This window comes from Haemaphysalis longicornis, unplaced genomic scaffold (assembly GCF_048455015.1).
Source record: "Haemaphysalis longicornis isolate Haplotype H1 unplaced genomic scaffold, Haemaphysalis longicornis Haplotype H1 scaffold_11, whole genome shotgun sequence".
NCBI classification, from domain to species: domain Eukaryota; kingdom Metazoa; phylum Arthropoda; class Arachnida; order Ixodida; family Ixodidae; genus Haemaphysalis; species Haemaphysalis longicornis.
Window position 1 is genome coordinate 9064461 of NW_027526214.1, and position 27917 is coordinate 9092377.

Consider the following 27917-nt stretch of genomic DNA (forward strand, 5'->3'; position numbering starts at 1 on the left):
GAGACTTTATGCTATAGGTGTACTGTGCTGGGATCATTTTACGGGTGAATGACATCATTTTGCACTTAGTGAGGTTTAATGGCATAAGAGATTTATCACACCAAGCTACAATTATATCTAGATCATGTTGAAGTTTAGCTCTGTCATCGGGTTTATAGATTGGAGAGTACAGCACGCAGTCATCGGCAAAAAGTCTTAATTTTGTTAGTACGTTATTAGGCAAGTCGTTTATGTATATTAGAAAGAGAAGCGGGGAGAGGCAGGCACCCTGGGGGACACCTGACGTTACGTCAGAGAGAGGTGAGTCATAATCGTTAGCGCTTGTGAACTGCTTCCGGTTTTTTAGGAAATTTTCTATCCAGGAAATTATGTTGAGAGGGATTCCAAGGTTGCATAGTTTAGATAGTAATAGGTTATGAGGGACACGGTCGAATGCTTTAGGGAAATCTAAAAATATGGCGTCAGTTTGAAGATTTTCGCCCATGAAGTGAAGTATATCATGTGTGAATTCCGCTAGTTGGGTTTCGCACGATAGTAGTTTCCGGAAACCATGTTGATGAGCAAAGAAAAAATTGATGGATTCCAGATAAGTCATAAGATTTGAAGCTATGATATGTTCGAGCATTTTAGATGGGATACTGGTTAAGGAAATAGGTCGGTAGTTTGCTGGAATTGCGCGGTTGCCTGATTTAAAAATTGCAATAACCTTAGCCTTCTTCCAATCGTCTGGTACGTTTCCTGTTTGTAATGATTGTGTGAAGATCAAGTAAAGTATCTGGCTAGAGACTGAAATGGTACTTTTTAGTAATTTCCTGTTAATATTGTCGCAGCCGGCCGAAGAAGAAACTTTTAGATCGTTAATCAGTTTAAATATTCCTTCTGGAGAGATTTCAATTCCTGGCATCGCTACAGCTTCTGGATCCGGCAATGCTACGGTATCAGTGGTATTAGCAGAGGAAAACACAGACGAAAAGTGGTCATTCAAAGCAGAAGCGCACTGTGCGGCGTCGATTGGTTCTCCGTCAGCATTAGTGAGGTCTAATCGATTAGATTGTGACGTAGGGGAAAGCATGCGCCAAAATTTGTTAGGGTTTGATTGAAGAATCGATAATAGGTCATCGGAAAAGAATTTAATTTTTGCAGCTTTGAGTTCGGTTAAGTACTGTTTCGCGCATGAGCGATAGCGCTCCCATGCAGTTGGACTTCAGCTTAGGTGAGCCGATCTGTACAAGCGTTTCTTCCGGTTGCAGAGTGATTTTAGCTGTTTGTTAAACCATTGACAGTTGGAATCTGATTTAATGAGGGTAGTAGGAACGTATTTATTTTTAAGGTTAAGCATTGTAGTCTTAAAAAGTTCCCAGTTAGCGTTGACACTACGAGTTAGGTGCGTAATCCTGAAGTTATCTAAGAATTTTGTGAGTTCGTGATTAATGGCGTTAAAATTTCCTCTCTTGTAATCTGTGATTATCTTCTGTGTGGGTGATTTCTTTTTCAGCGGGGAAGAGATGCAAATATGGATTAGTTTGTGGTCACTAAGACCAGGGAGCGTGTTAATTGTTTTTATGTCGTCAGGGCACGAAGTTAGCAGGAGGTCTAGGATATTATTACCCCTGGTAGGGCAGGTTATGGCCTGGTGAAGATTAAAATCAAGTACAGTGTTTAAAAATTGATGTTCTTGAGACGGTGACCCATTCGACACTGAAAGCAACGACCAGATGATTGATGGATAGTTGAAGTCTCCGAATAAAAATATGGGTGCCTGAGGATATTTATTGGTAACTGTAAGTAGGGATTGATGAAGTAGGTCGCAGAAGTCGGGGTGGCTGTCCGGCGGCCTATAGCAGGCGCCAAAAACAAATTTCGAGGCTCCGTTTGAGACAAGTGCCCAGGTTAATTCTATTTTGTCATCATGGAATATAAGTGAAGATGCTAGGGTATTAGTAATGGCTATCAGCACGCCACCTCCTCTCTTGCTATCTCGATCGCGGCGAAAAATTGTGAAGTTCAAGTTGGAGGGAAACACTTCCGTATCTATGTTGTCTTGATGCAACCATGTTTCAGTTAGTATGACTATGTCAGCACTGATATCATTTATGAAACTGTAAAGTTGATCGCGTTTAGGAATTATGCTTCGTATGTTAGTAAATGCGATGTTTAAGTTTAGAAATGCCATAGGGCGGACACACGTGTTACACGAGGCGGAATGATTCGAAACCTGTCATGTGCTGCCAACGGAGGTGGCTTGTGATAGTGGGTTGTTACCCAATGTAATGATGGGTGAGTTTTCAAGCTCCGTAATGCTATCATTTTTCGCGTCATACAAGTAGGTCTTGTTACCAACAAACAGCTTGTCCATTCTCAGCATAAATGCACACTTTTTTGGCCGAATGAACTTAAGCAACTTAGCACGCGCAAGGCGAGTGGCTGCAGCAAAGTCTTCCCTTACGGCGAAGGTCGTATCTTTAAGCTTGATTCCGCAGCCTAAAATCTTTTCTTTTGTTTTGAAGTGAGCAAGCTTTACCACGATTGGTCTTGTTTTGTCAGGGGCAAATTTTCCGATCCGATGAGCCCGTTCAATCGCACTTGGTTCGATCATAATATCAAGTTGGGTGGTGCAAAAATTTAGCACGTTAAGTTCGGATTCTTCCCATGATTCTTTTACAGAGTCCTCAATACCGAAGAAGAGAAGGTTATTGCGGCGCAGTCGATTACTAGCGTCGGTATTAGCAGCTTTTAGTGTTTCTATTTCATGCTTGATTTTGACAGCATCTTCGGGTACGGCGTTCGGTGAGGGTTCAATTTGGACTGTTTCTAGCGCTACAATTCGGTTTGTTAATGTTGAGAGAACTGTTTCATGGTTAGTTTGTACTGCCTTGAGCTGGTTAATATCTTCACGAATGGTTAGGACGGTTTCATCGAGCTTCTTGATAGCGTCAAATATGGCTTCTATCTGAGCTTTAGTTGGCCCGGGGTTTAGTTCCACATCTCCGGACAGCAATAACATCAACTGCGACAGCAATTGTAGGGTGCACACCTTGTAACATGTACATAGCAAGTTGCGGAATTTGAAGTCGTAGGGGCACGACACCGCGACAAGGAAGTAGTTGCTGGTTGAGCATTGTTTAGAATGGGTCAGGTAACTAACCTGGAAGGTCAGGAGCGGCGTAAACATACTGCGCAAACCGGTGTCGTGCCCCGAGATGAGGGTGATGTTCCAATGATTAAGTAGGCCGGATAGGTCCCACGTGATTGGTGACGTCGACGATGAATAGCGTTGCCAGGCGTAGTTGCAGGCGCAGGGTGCTGTCGGCGGGCTGGTGATCGGTAGCAGGATCCGTCATTGATCCAAACAGCGCGTGGGCGCTAGAAGCACTGGTAGGCCACCGGGTGGTGACCAAGCGTAGTCGCCCAGGCGAGCGGTGTCAGCAACCAAGCAGGCCACGATCTGGAAGGTCAGGAGCGGCGTAAACATACTGCGCAAACCAGTGTCGTGCCCCCGATCCGATGAGCCGGTGTCTCAATCTGAATCTCAATCTGAACTAGCTGAAGTATCATTACAATAAGAATCGGGGCACAAACTTCATCTGGAGTGACAGAAAACGATAGAAATTATGTAAAGACCGTAACATATTACCATTTGCTACTGATTCGCCTGTTGTCAGAAGATTTGAGAAATAGTCACTGAGAGCTTTAGGAATATGATTCGGTTGGTAAATGGTATGACCGTATTGAATAACTTTAGACATACGGACATTACGTTATGCATCTTTTTTAATGTTTAAAAGCTTTTATTGCAGTGTTTGATTGTTTTTAAAATAATTATTTAATTTTGTAGTACTGCCCTAATGCGTCTTGTAACATAAAATTGAGGATGTTACAATAGTTTCTGAGGTGATTAGCAAGAACGAAAATAAACGGCTTTATTTTAGTATAAATATACATATTTGTTTCGTTTGTCGCATGCATTCTTTAACCTTTTTGTTACACGTGGATTACTCGAGTACTTGTGCCTTTTCTTACATATATTTATTTTTGTGTTTAACAAAAGAGCACGTAAAGTTAGGTCAGAAAACTTCTTCAGCACTTCATTTGGGTCATGTAAGGAATAAATAACTGAGTAATTACCTTAATAAATGCTGAGGCTATACGAACACAAAATCAGGAATGGAAGAAACTGAGGAGGTGTATATACTGCCCCGAACAATTTTTTGTGACATTCTGAAAAAAAAATGTTTTATTTATTTCCATCCAGACTGTTTCACACCAACGGACGTTCATAGACAGATTCTGCCGATGTATGTATTATATTTCCTTAAAAATATAGATAGCAACGCCTACGTGAATACTTCACACGCGATGGCAACTTTGGGCCTGATAGGACGTGAAAAAATGTAAATTGCAATCGGCGTTGCAAAACCAAGTTTCAGAAATACAAATGAAAAAAAATGAATAATGAAGCGAAGCAATAAATTTAAAATTAGCATCATGGTACTTTCCAATACTTCTGGCACTAAAATAGATTATAGATTTGTTCTTTCCTTAAAGTGCATTTTAAGTTCATCAGGACAAAAAAGGGACAATTTAAAGGGTGCGACGGAGCGTGTTCGCGAAAAACTGGCTAAGTTCAAGATGCGCAGGTCGGTTTCACTGACGATGCGGTTGATTTTGCATTCCTCATTCATTCGTTCCAAGATCACACAGTTATCCGTCCATTAGAACTGCCATTTGTTTTTCTTGTCCAGAGCCAGTGCTTTCGCAAATAAACTGTTGGTCTCAATTGTAAAATGGTCATTCAGAAAAATGGGTTGGTCGTGTTCTCCAGCAAAACCAATCTCTCTTGCATTAGGGTGAGCCTTTAAAGCGTTGCTAATGACATTCTTTTTTTGTCCCCAGAACAAAAACAAGCAATCAGATTTTTGTCTTTAGACTTGGTGGACACACCATGGACACTATCAATGTCAGCGGGCGAAATAGGGCATTCTTTTACGTTAGCAACAGTCTGAAAAAATCGCTTTGCAGTCTTCGCCTTTTGTTGTAGGAATGTACCTAATCTTCGTGTAATTTATTCTAGAATAATTTTCCATTTCGGTCAGTTTTTAAATGCATAGCATTTTAGTAACTCACAATGTCACGCGGTGTTGGCGTGCCTTGTCCTAGTCCGCAGGAGCGCCTTGTCGTAGTCCGCAGCCAGGCCACTACACTATAAAAGAAATAACACTTCCCGGCGCCCAGTTTCGAACCCACGACGCCGCGGGCGGAACGCAAGGTGCCAGGCGCACTACCGACTGAGCCACGAAACCGACACAGATTTCTATGCACCGAACGCGCCTTATATCCTTCACTCATTTCTGGTTTGTTTCGAAAGCGCCACAAGTTGTCCCGCGCCTCCGAAAGATGGCGACACGGGTCCCGCGATCGAGAGATACGACTTTACGGCGCAACGCCTCGGAAATGCTGTGCATTTGATCGTGCCGCTCGCGAGGGGGATGTCTTTTTGGATGGAGGCGCAAAGCAAAAACGCCCTTGTGTACGAGGTTGCGGCGCACGTTAAAGATGCCCAGGTGGTCAAAATTCATCCGGAGCCCAACACTACGGCGCGCCTCATCGCCTGCGTTGCGTCGGCGCGTTAAATCCTACAATCAATCAATCTGACTCGAATGTAGTTAGCATAAAAACAATTCGAGAGTTTTTTTCAAGGGCTGCCGCACGCCACCTGTAGCTTATTGGCCGCTACAAATTCAGAAATGTGCGCTAACACGGCGTCAGACGTGTCGTTCACAAACCCTACTGTATCGGTCAATTGTACGTGCTCGCCAATCAAACTTCTGAAACTTATCATTGCCAATCGCCAATCGAACGCCAATCAAACTTCTGAAACTATTAATCAAACTTCTGAAACATTTTTGTTGCAAGGTCTTTCCCACGAAAATAATGTTGTCATTGAAAAAGATTCAAGAGAATCTAATACTTTGGCAAGTTGTGCGGAAGTAAGCATCGCAAGCAAGCAGATCACAGAGACAATCAAAGGAGTCACGTTGCGGAGCTGTTGCGGCTTTAAAATCAGAAAAGAAGCGAAAAGAACACCAACCAAGCAGCAAAAACGAATGCTAATTGTGTGTGCTTCTTTCACCACGACTGCTTCTGAACAATGGCGTAGAAAGCGTCCATTTCACGCTGATATCCTCCCGTATTTGGTCAGGTGGTCAGCAGGCATTCGACGCAGGCTTGGAAAGGTCTCCAAGAACACTGTTGCTTGGCAAGCCTGCAAGAACAGGCACACGTGAATTGAACCAGTTCACCCACAGCAGCAAACCAATTCGCTGAGCTAACCGCCGGCAGCAGCCTGCCAAAGCGAATGCTGTCAGAGCGTGTTTCTGTCGCCGCAACCACTGATGCACAAGGTAAACACCTGCAGTATTTCTTCTTTGATTGTTGCTTTTGTTGGACATGCAATTATGTTCTGGCAGTGCAACCATTCCTATAACGCGCCGGTTCTTCCGGCTTCCAGATCATTTTCCTAACCATATCCGACGGGAGTTGCGTTATTCGCAGTGGCTTCTTCCTCCGCCGCTGTGCGGTTTTCAAGTTTTATGAGCGCAGGCGGTTGCACCCTGCAATGCGGAGTGAATATAGGCTCGGGGAAACAAAAGTTCGTTCGTCGGCGATGCTGTTTGCTGAAACACTCGCTGGCATGTTCTAAGGGTACTTTTTTATTTTTCGAGCCCTTCCAGTGGCGCGAGCCCAAGCACAGGCGTGGGCAACAGTTTTCTCCCTAATATAAAGCACCTTAACGTGTGTGTCTGTTTTTCCTAGTATTTGTTTTGTTTATGAACGGCGCGTGTAATGACTCGAAGATCTTTGCTCTTAAAGAGCCGTTGTGTGCGATTGGCGTGACTTACCTTGAGCTGAACAAAATCTGAAACGAGCCATACCCCATGCTGCATACTGTCATGAATCAAAGGTATTGTCACGAAAAAGCTTTTTGGAGCAAAATTGTTCTCCCCCATCAACATAAAAATACAAAGACGGCGAAGCAGCAGTCAACAAAGTGACGTGCACAGGTGAGTGTCGGCGAATCAAATGTCGCAGCGTCTGCTCTGCTGGCATTTATCTCTCGATGTGAGATTTTTTCGAACAGTCGAATTGCACCCAGAACCCGGGAGATCAAAGAACATTGCTCTATGCGGTGTTGGCAATTATTCTAGGTGGTGACGTTAGTTTTAAACACTCTCCCTATCAAAGTGGATCAAAAGTGCGACATAAACAATCCAACATGCGCTCCACTTGGCCCTTCAATAAACCACATAACACAGAACTTCAAAGTCTGTCGGTCAAAACAATACCTAAACCCCAAAACATGCTCTTTTGCATTACCCCTCTTCAGGAGGGCATCGACCAGATGATAGAAAAAAAGGACAGTCGAACAAAGAACACAAACGTCCGTCATTTTCATTAGTGAAGTTTCAGGCGAACCACGTGGACGGCTTCGGGCCGCGGGCCGACGTCGCCTACATTCTGGAAACGCCAACGTCCGTGTTCCGTAATCGCCATCGAAGATGACCTCGTAGTTAGGTTGGCCAATACATTGTAGAATCCGATAGGCCCCGCACGGGGCACCTTGAGTATTCATGGTGACGGTGAGCTGCGACACCGCGGACCCCGAGCTCCCAACATAAGCCGTGTCCAACCGTGGCGAGGTGTTTAAAGGTGAAGGGTAGAAGCCGTAAACGGTGGCCGTCGGAGCCTTGGTCAAGCTCCAGCCGATGGGCTCCCTGCCTGTCTACCAGGCAGGGAGCTCCGGGACCTCTTTGACTACCAGGGTAAGGTAAAAGGAGAAAGCACCCCCGTCTCCCTGCTTTTCAATGTATCATATGGCATTTTCCAAACCCCCCCCCCCCCCAGATGTGATCGGCCCCCGAAAAGGGGCCGCACCGAAGTTTTATTCCCACCTCTGTCAACAACTGTCCTTTCAACAAACATGAATAACTATTCTCGTTTTCTTGTGATCGAGTCAGCTGGCCCAACGAGACCCGTCGCATCACTGTCGGTATTCCTTGTCTCGAAATTTCTGCAAAGCACATTAGGTGAAAAGTATGAAGCCAAAAAGCTCAGGACAGGATAAATCCTTGTCGAAATCAACAATGAAAAACAATCCCGCACATTTCTTGCCCAAACTCGCATCTATGATCTCGACACCAAGATCACGCCCCACCGGAGACTGAACAGCTCCCAGGGTGTGATTTCAGTGTCGGATCTCCTTACAGAAACAAATTCCGACCTTCTTGAAGGGTTAAAGGACCAGGGCGTCACAGCTGTGCGCCGCATCACGATGCGCAGGGACGATAAGTTAATCCCCACCAAACACATTATCCTGACCTTCGACCGTTCGACACTTCCGCAATATATAAATGCAGGCTACATCCGATGCTCTATTCGCCCGTACATACCGAACCCGCGCCCCTGCTTTAAGTGCCAGCGGTTCGGGCACAGCACAACCTCTTGCCGCGGCAAAACAACCTGTGCGAAATGTGCAGCGCAGGACCACCCCACTGACAATTGCAATTCTGACAACCTCACATGTGCAAACTGCAGGGGCCCTCATGCGTCCTACTCCAGGAAGTGTGAGAAATTCCAAGTGGAAAAGAAAATAATCCATCTAAAAGTGACAGAAAACATCATCTTCCCCGAGGCGCGAAAGAGATTCGCCTCCTTTCCCCTGGGGAGGTACGCCGACGCAGCTCGCCGGGGGGCAGAGCGGCGTCTGGTTTCGGCGGGGACCCAGTACCGCGAGTCGGACTTGGTCCCGCCCCCGCCCCCCCCCCCCCCCTGCGTTGCCTCTGGCAGCCCAGCCAGCCTCCACACCGCTCGCTGAGCCAGCAGCGGTTGTGGTGGCAACCTCTTCCGTCGGGACCGGTGCCGCTCCCGTCCGTGCCTCCCCATCGTCCAGTGCGTTGGAGGGTGCCATGGACACCACGGGCCCCGGACCGGCTCGCACCGCCACCGCACCGCCCGTGCCACTTCTGGTGCCCCCGACACCAGCGGCGGTGGCGGGTCAAACGAAGGGCCCCCGAAGGGGGGCCAAGTCCGGGGGGACCGGTTCGACGGGCACACCCAGGACATCGGACGACGAGATGGACGTCGTGCCTTTCTTGCCTGCAACGCAGCGCAGGAGCGGCCTCCGTCGTCCAAGCCTACAGATAGGCCATCCAAAAAGCCCAATCCAAGAGTCACAGCCCCGAAAGACGACACATAAACATACACATTCCAGTAGCTCTCACGCTAAATAATGGAAAAAGAAAATATTGTTCAATGGAATTGCAGAGGCCTTATGAATAATCTTGACGACGTGTATGAGATTCTGCATACCAATCAGCCAAGTGTAATGTGTGTTCAGGAAACACATTTAAATTCTAAACACACAAACTTTTTGAATAGTTACCTGGTATACAGGAAAGACAGGAATGGCTGCACACACTCTTCTGGCGGTGTGGCCATAATCGTCCGGAAATCCTTAGCATGCCACCCTGTCTCTCTGAACACTATCCTTGAGGCTGTAGCAATACGCTTGATAATATTTAATAGGTTGATAACGGTATGCTCCATATACATTCCTCCTGATGTATCACTTTTAATCTCTGACTTCGAGGCGTTGGTTGACCAGCTGCCCGAACCATACATCCTGACAGGCGACCTTAATGCTCACAACACTCTTTGGGGCTCTTCTCGTACGGATGCCCGGGGTCTCCTGATACAGAGGTTTCTTACATCCTCTGGAGCATGCCATTTCAACAATAAACAGCCTACATATCATAACATAGGACACAACACATACTCATGTCTTGACTTGGCTATTGGCTCCGCAGTTCTCTTTCCCCTTCTCGAGTGGGGTGTGGGAACTGACCCATATGGCAGTGACCACTTCCCCACCTCAATTACATACATAGGTAAAGGCCCATGCAGTCCATCTTCCCATAATCGGTTCAATGAAGCACGAGCTAACTGGAATACATTTACAGAGACATCCAAACGACACCACACATCCATAGGACACTACACGTAGATGAAGCCGCAAAACTCCTCACGGCGCACATCCTCGACGCCGCCGAAAGGTCCATTCCCCACGGCTCTTGTGCCCCGCGCAACCAGCGGAGGCCGTGGTGGAATGAGGACTGTAGGCGGGCGCGAGAGGCCCAGAACAAGGCGTGGGGTATCCTTCGTCGGTACCCCACGTCGGGAAACCTCCTCTTGTTCAAACGGGCCAAGGCGTTGGGAAAACGTGTGCGCCGTGAGGCAAAACGAGAGAGTTGGCGTACATTCATAACATCAATAAACTCCTACACAGACACAAGGAAAGTATGGACACGAATACGCAAACTCAAGGGACAACAAACACACAGCCTGCCTCTGGTCAGCACTGCAGGGGACACACTCGAAGACCAGGCTGACACACTCGCACAACACTTCCAACACGTGTCCAGTTCAGCACACTACACAAACACTTTCCTGAAACATAAAGCCTGTTGTGAAAAGAAGTCCCTACGCGACAACAACAAATCACAGACCTCTTACAACTCCCTGTTTTCACTACATGAGCTGAGGGCTGCTCTAAGCACGTGTAAACCCTCAGCTCCAGGCCCAGACAACATTACATATACAATGATACAGCACTTACACCCAGACACTCTTGTAACACTCCTTCACCTTTACAACAAGATATTTCTTTCGGGGCACATTCCAAAGTCTTGGAGGGAGGCCATAGTTGTAGCATTCTTGAAAGAAGGGAAGGACCCTTCCTCTCCTGCTAGCTATCGACCCATTGCCCTGACCAGCTGCCTGTGCAAGCTTCTCGACAAGATGATAAATCGCAGGCTCGTGTACTTCCTTGAGTACAACGGTCTTCTCGAGAGCTGCCAGGCAGGCTTCAGGGCGGGGTGATCAACGAACAATCAACTCGTAGCTCTTGAAATATATATAAAGGATGCCTTTGTGTATAAACAATTTTGTCTGACGGTGTTTTTCCACATAGAGAAAGCCTATGACACCGCTAGGCGGTACGGTATCCTCAGTGACCTGAAGTCAATCAGTGTTGCGGGCAACATGTTGAACATCCTTTGTAGTTATATGTCGGAGAGAACCTTTCGCGTCAGAGTTGGTTCTGCACTGTCAAAGGTACATGTGCAAGAAAATGGCGTGCCGCAAGGTGGAGTGTTGAGCTGCACTCTCTTCATAGCAAAAATGAACTCTCTTGGAAAGGCACTGCCACCTACAATCTCTTATTCCATGTATGTAGATGACGTGCAGATATCCTTTAAATCGTGTAACCTGTCCATCTGCGAACGTCAAGTCCAGCTCGGCATCAAGAAACTTGCCGGTCGGGCTGACAAGAATGGCTTTAATCTTAATCCCGCGAAGAGCTCTTGTGTTCTATTCTCCAGGAGGCGTGGCGTCCACCCGGACCCAGACATCACTCTTGCGAAAGTGCCAATTCCTGTGAACAAGGAACACAAGTTTTTAGGTGTTTTATTCGACGAAAAACTTACATTCATCCCACATATCAGACAGCTCAAATGCAAATGCTTAAAAACAATGAATATTCTTAAGGTCCTCTCACATCAATCTTATGGGGCCGACAAACAACTCCTGCTGCGCCTGTACACAGCGTTGGTGGGGTCTCGGCTCGACTACGGCAGTGTCGTGTATGGGTGGGCTACAAAAACAGCACTGAAAATGCTCGACCCAGTGCTGCATCTTGGCCTTTGCCTCTCATGTGGCGCATTCCGCACTAGCCCAGTTAAAAGTCTTTATGTCGAGTGCGACAAATGGTGCCTAGGGCATCAGCGTGAGTATGTTGACCTGTTGTATGCATCCAAGATCGTGTCTCTGACCAACCATCCTTTTAATCCCATCATGAACGATACATCAAATTTACAACTCTTTTTAAACAGGCCATCTATTCCCTTACCGTTCTCTCTCAGAGTTAGGGAAGAGGCTTCTGCACTCCATGTCCCCCTTTCAGACACGCACAAGACACCCATTCATAATTTCATCGCACCATGGCATCTTCGTCCTGTAACATGCGACCTGTCATTCATTCGTGTACAAAAAATAGGGTACCCAGGAATGCAATTCTGCAGCACTTCCTGTTCCTACAGGACAAGTACACGTGCGCAGAATTCTATAGCGACGCGTCCAAAACTAATTCTATTGTCTCTTGTGCAGCGCATGGACCAAATTTTAGAGTTATCAAAACAATGAATTTTCACAGCAGTATTTACATGGCAGAAGCGTATGGTATTTTACTCGTGTCAAAACACATCCTCGAACATAAGATTCCAAAGACACAGATTCTCTAAGCGTTGTGCAGGCATTGTCATCAGAAAGGTCGTCAAAAAACTATGTAATCAATGTTCTTTTAAAGGTCATAATTACTGCATAGGCTTCAGATTTAGAAATAACCATATGCTGGGTACCAGGTCACTGTGGGATCCCTGGCAATGAGGCCGCCGACCATATGGCTGGTGATGCTGCTCTCATGACTACAGTTGACATTACAACAGTACCTTACACCGACCTAAAGACACACATCAGACGACAGCTTCGTAACACATGGCAATTACACTGGAGTCAACAAACAGACAACTAACTACACGTAATAAAACCACAACTGGGATGCTACATAACTGACTCACACAACAGATACACTGAAGTCGCCCTGGCTAGGCTGCGGATAGGCCACACACATGTTACGCACTCCCACCTGCTCACTGGAACTTCGGGACCCACGTGTAGCAGGTGTGGAATGGGCCTATCCGTAGTCCACATACTAATCACATGCAAGGCACTTGACACAACACGACACAAACATTTCCCTGAATTATACAGACGACACATTCCTTTGCACCCATCATACTTTTTAGCCGACGAACCAATGTTTTCTAGTCAACGTGTTTTTAAGTTTTTAGCTGAGGTAAACTTTCTGCAGCTCTTGTCATATCATGTGTAATCACCCTGGCCCTATACACCAGCCATCTCCATTGTCTTTTGTTTTGCATCACCTTTACTTTTAGTCGCATGTCTTAGTATGTACGGTCTTATCACAGTTAAGTAACTTCTTCTTTGGCGCTCTTTGCCCATAGTCGGCCTTGCACCAATAAAACTCAACTAGCATCATCATCAACAGAATCCGATAGGGTTCAAAATACTGTCGCAGAACCTCCTTAGTGAGTCTACATTGTCGGATGGGATTCGAAACTCACACATGATCCCCTGGGCGGTAGTCGGCCTTTCCGCGTGCGAGGTTGTACCGTCCGTCATGCACGAGCTGCTCGTCTATTGTTGGATCTCGACTGAGCCGGCGGGCCTCCGCACCCTCAAGTTATCCTTGGACGTCTGAGTTGAGGTCGTCGTCTTACACGGGTGGAAGCATGGCGTCAAGCACCAAAGTCTGCCGTCTTCAGTAGCCACGCTGGAAGTGCGTCATCTCCGTAGTTTCATGGATACCCGTGTTGTACGCAAATGTGGCAAACTGATGAACTTCTTCCCAAGTCTTAAGTTCAACGTCGACATGCATTGACCGGATATCATCGAGAGTCTTGTTTAGGCGTTCGGTATTCCGCTAGTTTGGTGGTGCTACGCCGTCGTTCTGCGGTGGTCCGTTTTGCTAAAGCGTAAGGGTTCTTGCATAGGCTCCGTAGTGAACGCCATCCGCGATCTGATATTAGAAATTCAGAGGTTCCATGCCGCAGCACAACTTAGGGTATGGAGAACTGTGCGACTTTCTGTGCAGTTCTCCCCGGAAGAGCGGCGAACTCAGTGTACAGCGTCCCGTTATCTGTTGCTACGACAATCTACTTCTTCTCGGATGGAGATGTCGAAAACAGGCCCAAGAGGTCTATACCAATCTGATGGAAGGGCTTCAATTGGACTGCGATCGGCTGCAAAAGCCCGGTGCGGTTCGTCGGTGGCGTTTTTGGTCGCACTCAGTCACGGCAGCTCCGGACGCAATGGATGGCGTCCGAGTTACGGCGGAGTCAAAACACTTAGTTTTGATTTTTCCAATAGTGCGTGCTGTGCCGGGGTGTGCGGAAAGCAGATCATGGTGTGATGCTTCCAAAATTAAGCATGGATGAGGGCGAGGATCACAGGAAGGTAATTTGTTCAGCAACAAGCATTACTGGGCGAGTCGTTTCATAAAACAGGAAAATTATTTAGCACAGCGAGAGACACGGACGGAGATAAGAACGGGATAGCGCCCGTCCCGGATTTTTCACCGTCTGCATCTCTCGCTGCGTTAAGGATTTTTATTCCATCCCGTTCTTTTCACCGTGCGTGTCTTTCGCTGCACTAACTATTATTGTAGGTCAATATTTCTCGTCCTTGGGCTGAAGTTGTTTACGAGAACACGTTTTTTCGGGCTGTATTCTGGTAAATTTCGTTTGAACGCCCTAAAAACAATGACGTTGCGTCTTTCGAGGTAGTCGATCATAACACATAAGTCGGGGACGTCACGCTGTCGGTCGCTCTCTGTCACGACTATGAACAATCTGTTATGATCGTCACAGTCTTGTGGGGGTGGGTCGGTGGGGTTCTTACAGGCAGTCGGCGTCGGGGAGTTTACTGCCGGATTTGTAAACGATGGTAACGTCAAACTCTTGCAGGCAGAATCTCTACAACCCGAGATGGCCAGTCGGGCCCCTGAAATAGGAAAGCCAACACTGCGCAAGGTGGTCGGTCACAACCTTGAAGTGACTTTTATACACGTATTGGCGAAATTTGAAATCCCCAGATAATTGCGAGGCACTTTTTATCTGAGGCGGTGTAGTTTTTCTCCTCCTTCGACAGACCACGGCTGGCATAGGGGAGTACTTTTTCGCGCCCGCTTTGCTTTTGGTTCAGGACAGCACTCAAGCCTATATTACCAGCGTCCATGTGCATTTCCGTTTCGGGATTTTCGTCGAAATAAGCGAGCGTGGTCAGGCTTTGCAGTGGTTGTTGCGGCACGCAGAATGCTTTTTCTTGTTGTTTTTGAGATAAAATAGGTGCTAACGTTTGTCAAGCGGGTGAGTGCCTCTGCAGTTTGCGAGGAGGGGCCGGTAGTATGAGCACAGTCCGAGAATGTTCGCCCGCCCTTCGTTTCTTCTCGGTGTCTGGAAGTTCGCTATGATTTTAGTTTTGCTGCGTAAGGCAGGACAACCCCGGCAATGAACACATGGGCAAACATCATTTTCTTTTTCGCGAAGCGGCACTTTCCAGGCTGCAACGTTAGCCCCTTCGAGCTAACAACCTCGAACACAGACTGCAACGTTGCTAGGTGTTCGTGAAATGTTCCGGCGAATACCACAACGTCATGAAGGTCAATGATCCATGTGTGCGACTTCAGGCCAGGTAGCATGGTGTCCATGACTTTCAAACGTTGCAGGTGACGCGCACAGACTGAACAGGAATCACCTTGAAGTGGTAAAGGCCGTCCGGGGTTATGAATGAAGTCTTCTCTGAGTCTCTCTCGTCCGCTTTTTTTTTTCAAGTAGCCTGTCTTTAGATCCAAAGATGAGAAGCACTTCGCATGGTAAATGTGGTGGAGGGCATCGTCGATTCGTGGCAGGGGGTACACGTCATTTTTAATAATTTTGTTCAGTAGCCCGATGTCAATGCAAAAGCTGAATGGGACGTCTTATTTCTTGATGAGTAGGATCGGTGCAGCCCATAGGCTTTTCGATGGCTGTATGGGGCCGCCGCTGAGCATGTCCTCACATGTGCCCGGGTGGCTTCCCACCCATGTGAAAGGCCGCGGTATTGTGCGTATAGAGGGGCAGTGCTCTATCTTTGGTTGTAACTCCGTGCTGCGTTAGAGGTGTCTGACGTATTTTGGTTTCCACGAAAAACGCCCCTTGTTACGACGCAGATAAGTCAATAATTTGTCTGTTCTTGGTGCCGTAAAGTCAGATTCAGGAGCACGGCAACGCAGCGATTATGTTTGGGTCACCTTCCCTGTTGTTGCAGGCTACAGTGAATTGGATTATGTGCGCTTCTCTTCCCGGCACGTGCCAGCGGTTTCGGAATTACGAGCTTTTCAACTGGTCTTCAAGGGGGCTCCTGGCGCTGAAATTGGATACGGCGAGCCCACTAAACAGGCAAACTGGAACGTCAATTACTACTCTAGGCGTGCACCCCGAGGGGTACAAAAGGCCTTCAGAACATTTCCACTTCAAGCATGGCACCGCAGCAAATATGCACGGCTCACCTTCCCTGTGGTTGCAGGTTAGTTACCTGAAAGGTGCTCCCACAGTAACAAGTCGGAAATATTGCATAATTTTTGTGCCGTGCCCTCCAGAGTGGTTTGAAGCGATGAAGCGATTACTGTTGTGCTCGCTTACCATGTGCTCATGCTTGTTCAGCATTTTACTGATGCTTTATAGATAAATCGAGTCAAAACCGGGCCCGAAGAGCAAAGCCGAGGCTGAGGCTTTCCTGCCGCTTTGTAAAGAATGCGTAAGCTGGAGGAATCAAACGTGACATGATGGACATCAATTACAGACAGGAAGCCTACGTAAACGCAATTTCGGCGCTCAAATGAAATTTGTAACACTAGAATCCCCAAAAATTTCCCAAAGTGCGGCTTATACTAACACTGCTTTTAAAGCCATTCTTCATCTCCGGTAGATTGAACACAATCTCATGAATGTGCAATGACGCAGAAATCGGCAAGGAAGGTCCAACTTGGTGTTTTTTTTTGGAATATCTGACGATCTTGGGGAAGAGTGGGGTAAATCTAAAGAAAAAGTAATCAACTTGTGCTCCCAAAAGTTTTTCATTACAAAACAAACAGGTGCTAAAATTGATCCCGTACATATGCAAGGCAGGTACAAAGAATGCACAAACATGCCTGTAATTGCTAAATTCACGTTCTTCGGAGATAAACAGGAGGTAGTCTTCTCTGCGCGAAAACCTAATAGACTTTTTCAATCCGCGAAAATTTCTCATTATCTAACAGACAAAAAAGGAAAAAGCTCAACGACTTCAGCAAGACCCAAGACCAAAACCAAGCCGTCAGCTCTCTGCGCATCGACAAAAAAAAACTAATGTTGTGGATACCGCTTCGAACAAATTAGTTCTATTTAAGAGATAGCTGAACAATCGTGCATGCACTAGCCAACGCTATGTTACGAACAGAAATCATATGTGCACTAAAGACCGTCCCCAGGATAATCACGTTTCCAACACAACTACATTGTGTTTTTTTCGCAAACATCCCACGCCTCATGCCTAAGCAAGAAAAAGTTGGTTCTCTTGACGACGATAACCAATCAGACGTCATTGTGCTTACTGAGACGTACCCGCACCCCGACATAATGATAGCGAAGTCTTGCCTAACATTAACGCATTTAACATTTACCAGAAAGATTGCACTTACCGAAGAGGTGGTGGCGTTCTCCAAGGAATTAAGAAAAACTGTCATCCCACATTGTATACACCAGGTCCGCCCTTGAGATTACATTTGATAGCATGCACACCTAGCCCTAATGATGTAGTTTTAATCGGAAACTGCTTCCGTCCTCCTGACGCAAATAGTTCTTTCACCGTTGAACTGCGGAAAAGTGTTGCAAATGCTATGCCTCTTTGTACATAAAAAATGTATTTCTTTTTGGTGAGTATACTATTATGTCGATAGACTGCAAGCTTGTGTACTCCCTTCGTAACACATCTAAAGAATTTGTCAGCCTAACCCTCGACTTTCCCCTTATATAGACCGTCACTGTACCTACCCATGGAAGCAACATTTTAGACCTAGTATTAACCCCAGCACCTGAAAATGTCGCAAGGTTCTACCCCTTTCAAGATTTAATGACCAGCGACTCTTTGAAAAAAAAACTCTGAAATTTTCTTTCACTGTCACCGGTAAAACTATCAAAAAATGTGAGAATACAATAAACCTGACTATGCAGAAATAAATAATATACTCGAAAAATTTTTAAATCAGGCATTTGTGCTCTCTTTTATGAGGCGTTCCGTACAGGATAACGGGGCACTTTTCTGTCAACAGATGATCTCCCTGATTCACCAGTACGTTTTCTTGATTTCTATTTGTAATGACAAAAGTCATGCTTGGTTCAGTAAATCACTCAGCCAGCTAAGAAATGGGAAAAAAACGTCTATACTAAAAAGCTAAACGCCTACCCAGACCAATTTCTTTGAACACTTACAAGCAAAGTTTGATGGAGTACCGCTTTTTATGTGCTCCGCCAAATCTACGTCGTTTTAAACAGACCTGGGTTCCTTCTAAAAAGTAATCCAAAAACGTTTTGGAGGCAGATATCTCTTCATCGTGACACAAACCACATATATCTATATGGTGATAACAAAAGCCTCTTCCAAACTGTCAATTCTGTTCTGCTTCTAAAACTTTTCTCACGTCCATATTCACTCAGGAAGAACAATCAACTCTTCCTGGCATGCGGGAATATGACTGCCAATACATGCAGCCCATCAAACTAACCATCGATTGGTATTGTATGCCTCATAAATTAGTTGACGGTGTTCAGCTCAGCCGGCGTTGATGATAATATTGCAAAATATAAAATTACAATTCCCATTACAAGTAAAATATTTTGCCTAATTTTTCAGCATTCATAATTGTCTGGTAAATTCCCAGATGACTGAAGAATTGCCAAAGTGTTAACTATTTTTTATTCTGGAGACAAGCATTTCCCCGAAAATTGCCGCCGCATTGCACTTACATCCATTTGTTGGAAGCTTCTGGAGAACACCATCGCCTCCCATATAATCAACCACCTTGAATCGAACCATTTCTTTTCTCCTAATCAGCATGGGTTTCGGAAGGGTTGGTGGTGCGAAACACAATTACTTGAATTCACAACTGACCGTCGCACTAATATGAATAACAATCTCCAGAGAAACTGGATATTTTGATACTTTTCAAAAGCTTTTGAACACGTGCCTCATTCCTGCCTCAATTCCAAATTCTCTGCTGTTCACTAGTTTCGCTGACCTTATCATGGATCCGAAATTTTCTATCACTCAGTAAACATTTCACTGTCATCGATAACCACCTGTCACCTGTGTCTTATATAACCTTTGTGGTGCTGCAGGGAAGCGTCGTTGCTCCACTTCTGTTTCTCATCAATATACTAAATTGCAAAAAGAGCCTAATATCCTTCATACGGATATTTTCGGATGATAGCTTAATATATAAACCAAAAAGACATGATGGTGATTATATCTCACAGAAAAACCTTGACCTAGTCATTATATGGTGTGATGAACGGCAAATGACGTTAAACACATCCGAATGTACAAAAATCTCCTTTAGTCGTCTGCATGACCCGTCCATGTTCTCTTACCGCTTAAATAATGAAGTGCTTTCCCAGGTGTCTACCTACAAATACCTCGGAAATTATCTCACCCAGAAATTTTCCTGGGCGAGTCACATCACTAACATCTGCGCCAGTGCCTCAAGATCATTAGGATACCTACACCGTAACCTACATTGTACTGCGTCTAACATTCGCTAATTACCATACGAAACATTTGTCCGCCCGCACATTGAATTTGCCTGTGCAAACTGGTCACCTCACCCCAACTACATTATCAATATGCTCGAAGCAATTCCAAACAGGGCAGTCCCCTTCGTTTCCCACAATTACGATTACGGCTCGATTGTAACGCAACTTAAAAAGGATCATTCACTTTAACTCTTAGTCCCTCACAGCAACATCGATCTCTTGTGCCTCTTTTACAGTTATGTACACACCACTAAAATAAATTGGCTGCCTATTCTACGATCCCCCTACTTATCAACTAGGTTGTAAAACTGATTTCGTTTCTCGTGAATCATTTTGAAAATATAATATTTTGCCGCATCCGCATTGCCCAGAGCAATCAGGTTATGGAATGCACTTCGTGACAACAGCATCCGACACTAACCTCAATTCGTTCCGTCAAAAGTTACTCTTACAATTACCCTAATAGTCTCATATTTCAATAGTCTGTTTTTGTTTTTGTATATGTGCAGCACGTGCAGTATGCCATGAACTTCTAAAAACCGCGTTTTGCCCTTCGTTTTTGTTGTTGATTCACTCCTTATCTTGTATTGTCAAATTACATTTGCCCAAAAATAACAGTACCTATCTTCTTGACATCCTTACCTTTTTGTTCAATGTTTTATCATTTTATTAGGCATCCTGAATTATTTGTAAACCGCAATTCACTTCGTTTTTGATCGATATGCTGGCTTATGTATTCTGTTTTGCTACATTGTTTTCCTGTTGTGCATTCTACTTTTTTTGAAGTGATATCCTGGTTTATGTATTTGTTTTGCTTCACTGTTTCCTTGTTGCTAGTATTTTTTCGAACTACTTTTGTATCTTTGCGACAAACGTGTACCTTTTCTTTTTCTGCCCCCCTTACTCAATGCCTTACACAATGGGCCTGCAGAGTACTCATCAATAAAAAAATATAATAAAAATATGAAGAAGCTTGAAAGTATCTCTGAGTGCGCGCTCAAAGACGGCGACCGCTATAACGTCACTTGCTTCTTGCATTTCTTTAGGGAAAGCAATTGTGGCGCCCTTGTATAAATATTAGTACTCCTCGGCAAAATTACTGCCTAAAACGTAAGATCGGCTCTTCTGAAAGCACGCAATGCCTCTTGTGACAGACAGCGCGATTAATAACCAACCTTTTGTCACTCTCTACGATAGCGTCGACGTCAGGAGCGGCATCTTCGCAGTACACGGTGGTCATTAGGCTTGCGGGAGGTGGTTGAGTGACATGATTATCGGCGATCGTTACAGCAGCACGGTGTTCAGGGTTGGGTTGCGGCGTCATGGAGTGATCGAAGGAAACAGATCAATTATTGCACCGTTAGCTATCAAAAGCTAATTGTAACAATTATGCCCTGGGAGCAGTAGGCAGAATCACGAATGTTACATGGTACGAGGTGCCATCTAAGGTGACGTGTGATGTGCCCGTTTCACTTGGCCTTACGAAAAGGCCTCCAGTTGTACCTATTTGGCGAACGTCCCATCTGGGCGTAAGTTTCGTTAGCTTTGACGGGAATCGTGCGCCCTTTACTAAGTAGTCGGCTCCAGTGTCTAAAAGGGCGACTACATCAAAGCCGTTGATGGACACCTTGGCGCCGGTTAACGCTTTCCATTAGTTCTAGGTGCGCCAGGACGTCTAATCCTGCCCCGTACGTCATAACGGTAGGGCACTATGCGTCATGGTTGTGTTCGTGTTGTCACCAGCAGGCCTTTAATTGTCGGTTTACGCGTCGCACCGCAGTGTGGTCGTTGTATTCGGGAGTCACGTCACTGTTGATGGGGGCGTCGGGCTGAGGGCATTGGGTTCGGTGCATCCTTGCGTCGTTGTAGGTTTTGCCGTTTTTCCGCCGTCGTGTAAGTTCACCTCCAGAAGTAGCTTCTTTTAGTTACCCCCACATGGGCTGGGGCACCTTCCCCGTGAGAAGTCAGCAGTGCTACGGCGGTAAACTTACTCGTATGGGTAGGGCGACGTCGAAAGTTTGAAACTGGTTCAGCCACTGCTGGTTAGAAATAAATACCGTCGATGTCACGTGGTCGGTTTCCACGGCAATCGGAAAGGCGCCTCGACAGAAAAACTACGCAGTCCTTTCTTGAGCTTGTCCTATTGGCAGCGATGATATCTGTGGTCGGGCTTTTCGCAGTGGTAGTAAAGAGCACGACTATCGGTGGTTCACCATATGTCCGTCTTCGTCGGTGTCTGGTTTTCGAGAACAGGTGCTAGGGTGGGCCACAGTGCGCGGTGGTACGGCGGGGTCTATCTGCGGTGGAATGGAGCTTGACGGGGTAGGAAAATAGCTTCAGCATAGGTCATAGCTTGCGGCTCACGGGGGGCTTCTGACGATGTAGAAATTCTCAGTGCCTTATGAACCTCATCTGCCATCACGTAGGGAGGCGACTTGGGGTTTCGGTGTTTTTGAGGAAAGTTTCCTTTGTACTTATCCAAAGACGGCACAGGTTGTTCAAACTCTTTCGTCGCCAATACAAGCGCGTTGACGGTGTTTGTCAAACATTTGTGGAGTGGTCGATCGCACTGCCCAGAAAACATACCCAGGGTCATCTGCATAATGGAAACGTCGCTCACATCACCCACGATGGTTTTAGGGGGTTCGAATGACTCCTGTGAAGACCTTTTCTATAACACCCCGGATAATAAAGCGCAAATTCTCTGCTGCCATTTCGGGGTCACCTCGTCGGAACAGCATCTGCAACTGTTTAACGAACACTTCAACACCGTCGTTGGGGTGTTGTATTGGCGTCTGTAACAGCAGTTCAGCTCGTTCATTACGCACCAAAGTGGTGAATGCTTTCAAGAATTGAATTTTGAACATAGCCCATGATGTAAGCAAGAAATCGATGGCATGTAGCAGAAAACAACCTTGTTTTTGTTGATTCCAGTGCATCTTGTTCATGTGACGCATCGCCTCGCAAGATATACCCCCGGTTTTTAAGTCAAAATCTGCCTTTTTAATTTGCTTTTTAACGCAAAAAGAAAAAACTTTCACCTCCCCTCGCCTGAACCCCTGTGTAGATGTGACGCATAGGGGGTTCACGTTGCAGCGTTGGACTGCCGAGGAACGGCGCTGGAACGATGGAGCAGAGTGGCGCAGGCACCACGTTTTATAGCGCGCACAACGGTGAGGGGACACGCCGGCGCCAGTGCATATGCCACGGCTATAACGCAACACAATCCAACACAATCCACATTAATCCAATCCAATCCAAATCCAATCCAATCCAATCCAATGCCACTCGCGAGACAGTGTTTGCATTCGGAGACGAGAGGGGGTGAGCGGCGGAGAGGGTTTCGATTGGATTGGCTTGGATTGGCGGGGTTTGCTTAGCTTGGATTGGATTGTATTTGGATTGAATTGGAATAAAGTGGATTGTGTTGATAGTGGATAGGGTTGATAGTGGATTGATAGAAGTGGATAGGGAGAGCAGTAAAATACCTATAAGGAAGGGTGTCAGACAAGGAGACACAATCTCTCCAATGTTATTCACAGCATGCTTACAAGAAGTATTCAGAACGTTGGATTGGGAACAGGTGGGAGTAAGGGTTAATGGAGAATACCTCAGTAACCTCAGATTTGCTGATGACGTTGCCTTGCTAAGTAACTCGGGGGACGAATTGCAAAGCATGCTTTCCGCACTGGGCGAACAGAGTAGAACCGTGGGCCTGAAAATTAATATGCAGAAAACTAAAGTAATGATCAATAACCTCGGGACAGCACAGCAGTTTGAGATAGGTGGCGAGGCAGTGGAAGTGGTAAGCGAATATATCTACTTAGGCCAAGTTGTGACCCCGGATCCCAACCATGAGGCAGAGATAATTAGAAGGATCAGAGTGGGGTGGGGTGCATATGGCAGACATTCTCAGATAATGAATAGCAGCCTACCATTGTCGCTGAAGAAGAAAGTGTATGACAGCTGCATCTTACCGGTACTCACCTACGGGGCAGAAACTTGGAGGCTCACTAAGAGGGTTCAAATTAAATTGAGAACGACTCAGCGGGCAATGGAGCGGAAAATGATAGGTGTAACATTAAGGGACAAGAAGAGAGCGGAGTGGGTCAGAGAGCAAACTGGTGTTAAAGACATATTAGTAGAAATTAAGAAGAAGAAATGGACGTGGGCAGGGCATGAATTGCGAAGGCAAGATAGCCGCTGGTCATTAAGGGTAACAGAGTGGATCCCTAGAGAAGGCAAGCGTTGCAGGGGGCGGCAGAAAGTTAGATGGGCAGATGAGATCAAGAAGTTTGCGGGGATAAATTGGTCACAGTTGGCACAGGACCGAGGTAATTGGAGAATAATGGGAGAGGCCTTTGCCCTGCAGTGGGCGTAGATAGGCTGGTGGTGATGATGATGATGATTGTGTTGGCTTGTGTTGCGTCATTGCCGCGGCAGACGCACTGGCGCCGGCGCGTCCCCTCACCGTTATGCGCGCTATAAAACGCGGTGCCTGCGCCGCTCCGCTCCATCGTTCCAACGCTGTTCCTCCGCTGTCCAACGGTGCAATGTTAACCCCCTATGCGTCACATCTACACAGGGGTTCCCGCGAGGGGCGGTGAAAGTGTTTCTTCTTTTCCTTGGCAGCATAGGCAGCGAACAGAACGGAAACCTCATAGTCTTTTATATGAAAAGTTCAATAGCCATCCATGAATATTTCTAAAATTCAGCTCTGGTATGTATCCTGCTTGCTGAAATAGGGGCAACTGAATCATCTGATCTATCACTGTTCCCATCTATCAAGCCACTGTTCCCAGAACTTCTTTTTAATTTTGAATAACGTAGTTTTTGTATCAAAACACCCTGGTGGTCATTGCATGGGTTTGGCAGCAAATGCAACGAAGAGAGCAGTGGCCACAGGGTCTTCTTATTTGAAATGTTTGAGAGAGGTTCTGCAAATTTTCTGCGATTGGGCAACGTAAACTTCCGTGCGTCCGACTCCGTTGCATCTGCACCATCTGATGGATCGCCTCACCATAGCCTTTGTTACGGGTACAAGGTGTTCCTCTTGTTCAGTGTCTCTGTATTAAAGCACTCTGTTTTCCTTTTTTTCAAGTGTCATTGAGGCAGCAAACCGAGTATTCCTAATCGAAATGTTTAGGGCTATCCCAGTACTATCTCATGCATTACCTTGCCTATACGGTGATCCCTGTACCTTGCTCGTCCTTTTTATTTTAATAACTACTGAAATGCAGCACTCCAGGCCACATTCCACTCCTTGGCAGTGAACCCAGCCAATAGAGTGGTGGCATCACAGTCCTCTGGGTCGTAGACTGCAGGGAAGGTTTATAAAGGAAGGTTTATAAAAGAAGGTCTACAAAGCAATGTATATAAAGGAAGGTTTAAAGACTGGCGTCCTAATTGGCTACAATTCAGCAATGGTAGGTATCCTGGTAGTTTCCAATTCGGGTGGATCTCCCCATCTTATACATCGCCTGGCGATACGCCCCTTGCAAAAATCACGTGTCCCTTAACACTTGGCAGCGAAGGGAGCGCACACAGCAGTTCCATCCGACTCCCGTTCAAAAGCTTTGAATGAATTCCCCTGAAATTGTGTGCGATTCAGCTTCCTGCTTGCCGACTTACGTATATTAGGACAACCTGATCCAATGCCTCACCATATGCCCTTTGACCACGACGACGTATTACTTATTTTTTCAAGTGGCTCTTATAAGGGAACACTAAGTTCGACTATGCGTCTCTTCACAGTAAAGACCGTGAATGAAGGAGTTGCCTCTCTGTCTTCTTATATGACAGGTTTGAAGGCTGGCCTGACGTTTGTGTACCATTGAACGGTGGGAAGTTTTCAACTCGCTAACTTGGGTGCATCTGCATCATCAGATGCATTGCCTTGCCTGCCCACTGTTTCCAAAACCACGATGACATTTTTTCTTCTCCCCGCACGGGACACCTTGAGTAATCTTTGTGACTGTATTGGCGACACCGCGGACCCCGAGCGCCCAAACATAAGCTGGAAGCAACCCTGGCGATATGTGTTCATTTGAAGAGTAGAACCTCAGAAGTTGGCTGTCGAAGCCCAGGTCAAGCTCCGATGGATCGACTCCATGTTTGTTTACCAGGCAGACAGCTCTGGGACCTCTCTTGGCATCAGGGTAACCCGAGCGAAGGATGTACCCCGTGTTCTGCTTTTTCCTATGTCATATTGTTTATAAATAACTCCCTCCCCCCAAATATAATGCGGCCCTCAAAAGTGTCCGCACCTGAGTAGCTTTTCCACCTCTTCCTGCCAAATATCCCCCCCAAGCCCAACGAATAGCCCTATTTTTTTGTAGTTGATGCTGTTAACCAATCCAAGCCTCTTCACAATTCGTATTCCTCGTATCCAAATGTCTTTACGAAATTATCGGCAAGATATACAATGCTAAAACTAAGAACTGGTGAGATTCTAGATGAGGTCAACACGCAGTAGCAAGCTACAACTATGATGAGCCAAACGCGCTTGCAAGACCTGGATATCAGAGTAACACCCCAACGCAACCTCATCACCTCCCAAGTTGTGATATCTGAGCCAGATCTAACCGAGACAGAGACCGATCTGCTCGAAGGCCTAAAAGAGCAAGGCGTGACAGCAGTAAGGCGCATCGCCATTAGGAGAGACAACAAAAAATAGCCACCAAACACCTGATACTGACTTTTAACCGCTCAACACTGGACGATTATGTAAACACAGGTTTTATTCGTTGTTCTGTCCGGCAGTACATCCCGCCCCCACGGCGCTGCTGCAAGTGCCAGCGGTTCGTGCATGGTACCAGCTCCTGTCGCGACAGAAAAACTTGTGGCAAATGTGGCCACCATGATCACCTATCGGACATTTACAGTGTAACCAACTTCACCTGCCCGCATTGCAAGGATCCACATGCAGCATACTCTCGCGCTTGTGAAAAATTTTAACTGGACAAAAACATTGCAGGAAGCAGAATCTCTGGGGTGCGGTGGCCTGCTACAGTCTATTGGAGAGCTTAGGACCGGCCAGGAGTGGGAGCGGTGCAGACATGCGGCCACCGTGGCGCTCGGTCGTGTTCGATCTGTGTGTCGGTGTCTGCTCACGCCAACGGGAAAGCACCGCTAATGATGACGGTAGGTAGCCGTTCATGATGATGATGACGATGGTGTCGCTAGAGGGCTCTCCGACTAGCGCGTAGCACGTAGAGATGCGTAATAAAGGTCGGATGGTTGGCAAAACAAAAGAGACTAGTACAGATTTGTACAACATAGGTGATCAGTTAAATTTGTCCGCGTTCAATGTGCTTATACGGTTCTAGGCGGTCCAAGGGGGGCATCCGGTGAGTGCATTTTCCTCGGGGGGCCTTGTCTGGGGGTGGCGCAGTGGTCGCGTGCTGAATCGGGCGCCTTGCGATGTGGAAGCTGAGGGGAGCACCCGGAAGCACAGGAGATGCCTCGCAGATGGCGAGAGCACTGCAGGGATCCCAACGGGGTCGAATGGAGATGGCATGTGAGGGTTCGGCGTTCCTGTTATGCAGGCAGCTCTTTCTTTGGACGACTCATGATGACTTCCGCGGCTTAAGTAGCGGCCTCCGCGGCTAAGTGATAGTGCTACTTCCGCGGCTTAAGTGATAATGGCCCTAGTGATGGTTTTTCCAGGGACGAATCCTTCCACGTGTGAAGGAACATGAAGCAGGTGAGTAGGTGGAAAATGTCCTGCGCAGTCATATAAGTAGGCGTCGTTTACAGTGGGCCAAAAGTTGCCTGCGAATAGCTAGTGACGCCAGCACTGTCGTGCAGTGGCTGGTCGATGTGGAGCGATGAGCCGTCCGCGAGAGGCAAGAAGTTTGTGTGCACGGATGTTGCTTTGGCGACTCAGCGTAGAATACGCGACGTGACTTAACGAAGTACCAGGTGTGAACTGTGAGTGAGGTGGACGGCTCAGACTGCGACTATGGTCTTTGTTCTCAACTAATGCACCCAATAAAATTTTGGTCGCAGGTAGTTTGGGAATGTCCATCTTTGATGTGAGAGAATCTACTACCCCACGTGGCTCCTGGTAGTAAAGCAGGTTCCTCGAAGGCACGTCAGTTGCGTCCACAGTCTTTTTGAAGCTAAGGGCGTCGCACAGCGTAGTGGCATGGTGCTGCCATGCTTTCACGAAAACAAGAGCCGAAATTTTGTGACGGCAGCTAGCTGGTGGGTGCGACGAGTACCGCTTCATCGGGGGGCAGTGTGCCTGCCGCACAGTCTGGCATCAAGCTGGCAACGTTGTGAAGCACTGGTCACGGAGCGGTGTCAGGGGAGGGCTCGCAGTAAGTGTAGATGGCGGTGGTGCTAACCCAGGCGGAATGATTGTCACTGCCTCGGTGCTTTCTGCCCCCCCCC

General features: G+C 46.7%; 1 pseudogene; it reads right to left on the reverse strand.

The window, feature by feature from the left end:
- Nucleotides 1-2218: 2218 nt before the first annotated feature.
- LOC144161017 (uncharacterized) lies at nt 2219-27753 on the reverse strand (annotated as a pseudogene).
- Nucleotides 27754-27917: the final 164 nt, after the last annotated feature.